Below are 9,559 nucleotides of genomic sequence, written 5' to 3'. Positions count from 1 at the left end.
GTACTTTGACAATAGCAAAACCATTAGGGGTTTTTGATGCTATTTTGAAAATTGTTTTCAGTGTGTCACTATGTACAAGAGTCTTATTTGAAGAATCTACATAGCCTCTTTTTTCCCAAACTGGCAAATAATCTGTCAGTGATCTAACAACATAGGAGCTATCACTGTAGATTACAATGGGACACTGATCATCAGCTTCGTTCAGCTGTAGCACCATTTTCACTGCTTCTAGCTCTGCCCTTTGAGCTGAAAAATGACTTGGTAATTTGTGTTTTACTACCTGTTCTCTTTTAGGATAAAAAATGGAATATCCTGCATAGTAATGTCCATCTGCATAAAATCTGGAACCATCAACAAAAATTGGTTCATCTGTTGCCTCTGCCTTCCGTCTGAAAAGCGATGGACATGGATCCTGAAAAGACTGCAAACAATCATGAGTTTGTCCTTCATATTGCATCAACTGAGGAAGAACATATTTGGCTTTGTAATCTACCTCAATTTGTTTGGGAGACAATGACAATAACCAATGAGCAAATCTCTGATGTGACACACCTGGGATATTATTCTCAAAGAGAAGTTTTAGTGTAGAATGAGGAGTTTGCAAAGTAATTTTGTTGAACCCAACAATGTGTTCAGTTGCTTTGACTGCAAAGTACACACCTACCAGGTGTCTTGCACATGTCTCAAACCCTCTTTCAACAGGTGAGAGAAGCTTAGAAAAATAGCCCAAAATTCTCCACTCTTCTCCTTGCAACTGTAGCAGCACAGCAGACACAGAAGTCTCTGATGTGTGCACTTGCAAAGCAAATGGAGCCGTAGGATCTACTGTGGACAAAGCAGGTGCAGTTTGTAAATTCATTTTCAATTGTTCAAATGAGGTTTGTTGTTCATCACCCCAAGGACCAAAATACTCACTATTTTCAAATTTTAAAAGATCATACAAAGGCCTGGCTTTGTCTGCAAAATTCTCAATGAACTCCCTTGAAAAATTTATAAGACCCAAGAAATGTCGTACTGCCTTGTGTGATGTTGGAACTGGCAAAGAAGCAATTGCATCGATCCGTTCCTGCAATGGTTGTCTTTTACCTGGGCTCAACAATACCCCTAAGAATCTGACCTCAGTCTGCAGCAATTTGACCTTTTTTGTGTTCAATTTCAACCCTGCATCATGCAGCAGCTCAAACAACTCTTTCAGAAGTGAAACATGTGATTCCTTATCTTCTGTGGATAGCAAAATATCATCCACATACTGTAAAATACAGTCCGGCCTTGAAAATTTAGACAATACCTTTGCCAATGCCTGATGAAAGATGCTCGGTGACAAATGAGCTCCCTGAGGTAACCTGCAAAACAGGTATTGCTCATCCAAGAAAGTAAAAGCAAGCTTGTACTGACAACTCTTTTCAAGAGGTATACTGAAAAAACCATTACTGATGTCTAGTACAGAAAAGTATTTTGCCTTTGCATTCAACCTTGCCATCATGTCATGAGTATCTGCAACAATGGGTGCTACATTGGGAGTATGTTTATTAAACATCCGCAGATCCAATATCATCCGATAAGAACCATCAGATTTCAAAACACACCACAAAGGATTGTTACTTACAGAATTAGCCTTTCGGATGACACCTTGTTTTAACAATTCCTGTATGATCTTTGACATAGACTCAATTGATTCTGGAGGCAATTTATACTGACGCTGAGGTGGGGGATCACGCCCCTCGACATTTACAATTACATCTTTCATGGTCCCTACTTCATTCCTGAACTGAGCCCAAAGAGAAGGAAAAAGCTGTACAATTTCTGTCAATACCTCATCACCACCAGTTTCAGGCCACAGATGATCTGTTGACACAACATCATTTAAGCAAATACTTCCAACATGGCTATAATCACTAGGATCAATGACTACAGGTTTACAACCATTAGAATCCTTCCAGATCACCTGATTTCCTAGATCAACAACCCATCCAAATTTCTGCATAAAATCCGTGCCAAGTATATTTTCAGAGTCACGACAATACCAAATGTCAATTCCTGTTTTGAAAGAACTAGGTATTTCCAATATCACATCAGTAACTAAGGTTGCTCTAGTTCCACCTTTTCCACTAAAACCAACAATTGTACAAACTGGTGAATCTGGTTGTAGCTTCAGATCAAGATTTGTGACGCTTAACTGAGCTCCTGTATCAATGAGAAATACAACATTCTGTCCTGCTAGATTTACCTTGACAAATGGTCTTCCACATTCATCTAATGTAACTTGAGTCACAAATTCCAGTGGATGAGGTGTTGGAATTGTCTGTGATTGTCAGAAGGATGAAGGAGATGGGAGAAGTCCAGTGTCCTTTTTGAGAGCACTCGGCATTCTATTTCTGGACTCAGTCTCCTTAACTGTCATCTCTCGGATCTGTCTGGTTAATGGTGCATATGGAGACTGCGTTTGTCTGTTGTCAGTGTGAGTGGGGGCATTAGACTGTAATGGAGGTGCAGAAGGTCTGGTGGATAATTTTGGCATGAGACCATTTTCCCTTCCAAGATTACCTGTCCCTTGTGTACCTGTCTCTGATTCTGCTCTCAAGAATTTTCTGCATTGCCACTTTAAGTGTCCAGGTATACCACAGAAATAACAATGGATATTGTTTCTTTGTGTAGTATTTTTACCTCTTTGTTCTACGTAATCTCTGCTCTTGAATGTTACTGTGGGTCTAGGTTTCAGCTGACTATCCTCTTTTTCATGAATTACTGCTATTTTAGCCTTCACCTGATTTTGCTTCATGGATCTCCTTACTCTGTCGATAAAAACTGTTGCTTCTTGCAATGATGGCTGAGTACTAGCCATTTGTTCTGAGGCAGGATCCAAATATTTGAACTTTTTCACAAAAAATCTGATCATGGATGTTGGTTCCTGATTAGGCCCAATTTCCATCACCATTCTATAGGCCTGCTCAAATTTTACCAAAAATACAAATGGATCCTCATTAATATTAGTTTTTTAATTGTTCCAAAATTTCAGCATTCGGAGTGGCCTCTCCTGTGATGTAAGAATTTAATTGCCTAAGTCTGTCTTCTCTTGTACTATGTGTCAATTCATGGTTCTCATTTAATCTGGGTGTGGTCTGTAACCTTCTTCCCATATGTGAGGGTAACCATACTTTGAAAATCTTGTTTTTCTGTTCATCATTAAGATTGTATTTGTCTGTGTTTGATTAAAAAATGTCTGCATTGTAAAAGGCATCCATCTTGTCATTGAATTTTGAAATGTCTTTTGCAATTTTCATTAACTGATCGTGTATTTTTAGATTAATGCGTGCAGCTCTGTCATGGAATTTTTTCCGTTGCAATTCTTCTGCATGTAAATCTACTGATTCATCTAATTCTTGTGTGTCAGGTATAAATGATGCAGAAGCATTGTCTTCTTGGTCTTTTGATCGTGTAACAACAGAAGTTTTTTTAATATCTTGTCTCAATTTGGACAATAATTCTGTTCTGGTATCAATTTGATCTTCCAATTGTTCAATATGTTCAGACAATATCAAACAATTTGGACAGTCAAAGTAATCTCCATCAGCTTCTTGTGTGACACCTTGTATGTCAGTATGATCAATGTCTTGTGTAATAGTACATATTTGTGTCTGTGTTTCAGTTTTATCAAAAACTAAATTATTGTACACTCGGACCATGTGCATTACATTCTGAAGCTTCCTTTGCAACTTTTTTACAAAAAAAAACTTCTTATCAATTTTAAAGATTCTCTGCTTCACATTGACTATACAAACTAGACCATAATTGTGCATTTGTATGGCTATGAACAAACTGAAACTGTATATTACTCTTCTTAGAGTATTCATGGATAAACTCCATTTCTCTTACCTATGGAAATTCTTTTCCTCCTGGATTGGTCCAATAGTCAATGGAAGATCCTCTGTCTTTATGGATCCTTCAGAGCTCCGTATATGGGACTTGCAGCTTGTATCCTCACTTCTGTGTGTAGGTTCAGTCTGACTTTTGTAACACAATATAGTAGAATTTCTGTGCCTTTTAACAACTCAAAACAGGTGTTTTAGCAACCTCCCCCCTGAAAAGGCTGAAATTCCTCACAGAAAAGACAAAAATCAGATCTGGCTAAGGCTCGCCAAAATGTTAGAAAAAATGTATCTTAGTGAGGATTGGGAAGAAAAGCAAAAATAGAATTGTTTGGATAAAACAGAACTCATTTAATGTCCATTCAAAAAGAGTAATTACAAAAATGAAGAAAAAGTAAATTATAAGTTCATTGCACACAAATCTTAAGTATTAGATTTAAAAGAAAATGAAAGCAAGCATTGATCTTACATATGGTCTTGTGACATGATGATGTGTTCGTCCATGTAGAGAGTCTCAAGGTATGAGGACTCTAACATATGCTGAGAAGAGACGGTTTATATACAAATCCGTCCCATAGACTTTCATGGGTTTCTATTTTCTCCTACATAATATCCATATAAGGTAACCCAGTTCCATGCCAATGGTCTATACCATAAAAGTAGATGATCCTATGCATTACCTCATGTTAGGTTGCTAGTTACACTTGTTTACCGGCTAGAAATAACGCTAGACATCCAAATATAGGTTGGGCTTCACAAACACCCTCTAGCTTTTGACATGCAGAGGACAGATGGTCAATGACAAGACCTTCAGAAACTGTATCATACACTTTCCCTATACCCTTGGTTCTTTATTTGATTTCATGTAATTATCCATATGTAAGTGATTATATATATTATTATTGGATTTTACAATTGTCCACACTGTCTAAGGGAAAACATGAGCGTCCCTCAATCTCTGATGAAGACGATGATGGTGATGATGATAGGGAGGCTTCTGAAAGTACAGCTTGGTCACTTTCAGAATCTGACACAGGTGTTGATATATTAGATTTACTTTTATGCGGTTTATCCTGGGTCATAGTTTTTAGTTCCTCCCTAATAATGGCACGTAAGTCCGTAATGGACACTGCCGCTCCCTGTGTCGTTTCCTTGAAACAGTCTTTACAAAGTTTTTTGGGGTATGAGTCTGGAAGGGGCTGGCTACACAAGGCACATTCCTTATATTTCCTTTTTTGTCGTTTTTTAGCCTGGTCATAATAAGACGTAGCGAGAGAAGGAGAAAAGAGAGAGAGGAGGGAGACAACGTCAGCTTAATAGGCAGAGTTAAAAACTCACCCAGTGAAGCAATTAGTACCGGATCCGTCGCTTTTATGAGCGGTCTCAGAGGATCCTCTAGCCGGCGTGATCTTTAGCGGGGGGTATTGGATCTCCTGCTGTGGGATCCATGGCACCTGGGGATGACATCTTGCATCGCCGAATTACCCTCGTTCAGTGATTTAAAATAGTGCGCCCTGTATGTGCGCAGTGCGCATGCGCGAGTCGGCGCTTCCTCCCCCGCCACAGATCCGGCCTGGACACCACGGAAGTTTACCTCTTCACTTCCGGGGTAGTCTAACTTACAGCGGTCCGGGATTAACACCGGACCGCAATGGGAACGCTGCCGTCTTCTTACCCGACTCCGGCCAAGGCTTCCTCCCGTACTGCCGCCCGCATGCTGCAGATGATGCCGGGCGGCTCTTCCCGGACCCGGCCGTCTGCACGATTCCCAGACAAGGAGGGAGCCATCTAGCGAAACTCCCCCGACGCTGCTTCTAGGCTGCAGCCCCTGCCGTTCTCAAGGATACTGCACAGGCGGCATGCTTAGCCCAGGTATGTTTCCCTGTAGAAGTCCTGTCGTTCCCGCAGGAACAGGAAACCTAAACTGAGGAGGAGAGGCGGACCGCCCCCTTTTATTTTCTGTAGGTTTCCTGTTCCTGCGGGGCGGATCCCTCTCTCCAGTGGGGTGCTGTCGTGGCGAAGAGTAAAAAGGAGCTTTCCTTCTTCCATGGGTCGGTTACTGAGATACAAGGCGGCACTTCCTAACATCTAAAGAGTGGAGCCTCTTTTCTTTGAGTGGTAGGATTAGCACAAAAGGAAGGCAGGACTATCTCCTGCAGCCTGTGGAATCTGGAAATGACTTTTGGCAGATACAGGGCATAGGGTTGTTTTAAAACCAGATCATCCCTAAACTGGGTATACGGAGGTTGCCTAGACAGGGCCTGCATATCGCTAACTCTCCGAGCCGACGTTAGTGCAACTAAAAGGGCAGACTTTAGAGATAAAACCTTTATCGGGGCTACCTCAATAGATTAAAAAGGGGCCTCTGTCAAAGCCGTTAGCACCAAGTTCAAGTCCCAAGCTCTGCTTAAGGATGGGCCTAGATCTATCCCCTGCTCTAAAATCTGGATACCCAGTAATTGCTTGCTAGATCCGAATTATACATGGCTGCTAACGCCGACACTTGGACTCCAAGAATGCTCATGGCCAGACCCATTTCCAAGCCCCTCTGTAGGAACTCCAACACCTGGCTTATTTTGACTTTCCCCCCTAATTTCCACCTGAGACTGACAGGAACTTTCTCCAAGTTCTGGCGTAAATCCTAGTTGTGGATGCTTTCCTACTTTTTAGCAAAGTATCTACCAAGCCTCGAGAAAACCCTTTCTCCCTCAGCAGTGCCCTCTCAAACTCCACGCCATCAGATGGAAGGTCAGATCCTGTTACAGGAGATCTAGGAGGTACGGGAGAACCCATGGGTCGATGACAGGCATCTTTATTAGCCAGGGAAACAATGGCTACCAGAATTATGGATGCCCTGTCTTCTCGTATCTTCCTTAGAACTAACGGAATCAGGGCTATCGGGGGAAAGGCATATGCCAGCCTGAAGTCCCATGGGATTAGGAGGGCATCCACAGTGTATGGGTCTTCCATGGGGTTTAAGGAACAAAACCACTGCACTTTCCTGTTCCCCCTGTTGGCGAACAAGTCTATGTCCGGGGACTCCCACATCTGTACAATCTGATCAAAGAGTCTTTTTCATGCCCATTACACCTGCCTGAGCTCGTAGTGGCTTAAAAGTCGGCTAGGACGCTCTCTTTTCCTTTTATGTGCAGGTATGTTAATGACAGGAGAGGAGTTTTGGCCATCTGAAAAATGTAATCCGTCACCTCCATCAAAGACCCAGATCGAGTTCCCCCGTGGTGGTTGATATAGGCCACAGTTACTTGATTGAGAACACTGACATGCCGACCCTGCAGGGATATAAGGCGCTTTCTTAGTGTCCGTTCCACGGCCAACAGCTCCTTCAGTTTAGATGATGCCTCCTGCTCCAAAGGTGACCAAACCCCCTGGACCCACACCTCCCCCATATGCACCCCCCAACCCCTGTAGTAATTCGGGAGATATGGTTTACCCAGGGAATCCCTATAGAGAGATTTGATACTTTTAACCACCAACGTAGGGAGTTTATGGTAAAGGGGGACAACATTTCTTCTCGAGGTCTCCTTCTAGCCCAGGGGTGTCAAACTGCATTCCTCGAGGGCCTCAAACCATGCGTGTTTTCAAGATTTCCTTCTCATTGCACAAGGTGCTGAAATCATTCTGTGCAGGTGATTAAATGATCACCTGTGCAATACAAGGAAATCCTGAAAACATGACCTGTTTGCAGCCCTTGAGGAATGCAGTTTGACACCCCTGTTCTAGCCGACGCTGATTAAGTAACACCTCCCACTGCAGGGCCCTAGTATGAAACTGGCCCCAGCACACTGCCAGAATGCAGGATGTAAGTGAGCCTAGGAATGACATTGCCCCTCTAAGGGACAAGGATGGATTATTCATTATTTATTAGACCGCTTTCTGCCGTAGGAGCTCAGATTCCAGTGCCTGTTCTGCTGAAGAACGAGTGGTAGTCAACTTAAAGTTGTCTTGAGGCAATTTCAGGAACTCAAACTTAAGACCTATGCTGATGACACCCTGTATCCATGCACTGTCCAAAATCTCTGACCAGGCAGGGTAGAAAGCCAAGAGCCCCCCTCACCTGGGCTGACAGTCATTGAGGCGGTTTCCTGCGATCTTTTTACTGTCCCATCTAGCTTTATCCCTAGATGACCTCTTACGGCTGGACCACCACCTACCGGAGTCACGCCTGTATGAACCACCCCACCAGGCTATAAAACCTTTTCTTGCTGTCTCCTACATTCTTCAAGAGTTCATCCAATACATTACAGGCCCAAACAGAGGTCCTCCTTCACAGGGGATACTGCATAATTCAGACCTGGCTTGAATATCCCCATGTCAGCATTTTAGCCATAGGTCTCTGCGTGCAGCATTGGAAAGGGCCGCAGTTCTTGCTGCTAGCCTAACCAAGTCCGCTGAAGCGTCTGATAGAAAGGCCACCGTTCCCTGAATCATGGGAAGGGAAGACAGGATAATGTCTCTCAAAGCTTTCTCCTTTAGCTGCTCCTCCAACCGGTCTAACCAGTCCATTAATGACCTAGCAGTGCAGGTAGCTGCTACTGCTGGTCCAAGGGAGCCTTCCGATGTTTCCCAGGCGCCCTTCAGAAAAACCTTTGCCTTTCTGTCCAATGGGTCTTTTAAACTACCCATGTCCTCAAACGGTAGTGAAGTTTTCCTGGAGGCTTTAGCAATTGCTGTGTCCAGCTTCGGGGCCTTAACCCATGAGGACGAGGCTGATTCCTCAAACAGGTACCTCCTCTTAAAAGCTGTAGGCAGAAACCCCTTTCTTTCAGGCTTCTTCCACTCATGGGCAATCAGTGCATGGATTTCATCATTAAGAGGAAAGGACCTACAAACCTTCCTATCCAGACCACTGAATATTACGGCCTGCATGGATATTTTCCGGCCGGGGCTCTACGATACCCATTGTGCTATTAACCGCTTTCAGCAGCCGGTCTGCAGCGCCCCAGAGTCCTGGTCGTTGCAGTAATGTCGCTCTGCCACTAAGGGGAGTGATGTTACGTCTGATTGCACTAAAGGAGTTTCTCTGACCAGGTAACACTCACACTACACACTCCGGCCACCAGGGGGGGGTGGTTCTATCTAGTAGGCCACTCCTCACACTCTGGTAAAACTGGGGGTTGGACAGGAAGACAGTGAGAGAAGTAACTGGGAAGAGCTAGAGAGAGGACCTGTCAGGGATGGGATCCTGGCAGACTCCTAAGAGCAGAACTAACCAGTGAACCACGGGAATACAGAAAAGAGGCATTAGGACCAGAAGAAGTCGTGCTGTTAGACCGAGGCAACATCCTTCTGAGGCGCAAACAGTCGGTGGCCGGAACGCCGAGCAAGTAAGAGACTCTAAGTACTACTGCAAACCACGGCCGGACAGCCAATTATAGGTTGGCTGTCTCACACAAATCACCTAAGCAGACAACAGAGGCAGCTGTGGGAGAGGGGCGACTCTAGGGTCCCGGAAGAACTCCAGGCCTACCCCGTCATACGGGTGCGTCCTACCATATCATCTGGGGGACGGAGAGAACGAACATCAGAGACAGACAGACTCAGTTGTGAGGACTATCCCGGGAGCTCAGCAGGGAAGGACTACAACACACAGCGCTAGAAGGTAGACACTGATTCCCACCTGTAAAGAGAACTCCTGATGTGCCTTTGGACCGGCCGGTCTCTGACAGCCCTGT

Source organism: Ranitomeya variabilis, chromosome 1, assembly GCF_051348905.1.
Source record: "Ranitomeya variabilis isolate aRanVar5 chromosome 1, aRanVar5.hap1, whole genome shotgun sequence".
Lineage (NCBI taxonomy): Eukaryota > Metazoa > Chordata > Amphibia > Anura > Dendrobatidae > Ranitomeya > Ranitomeya variabilis.
Note: the sequence above shows the minus strand (reverse complement) of the source record.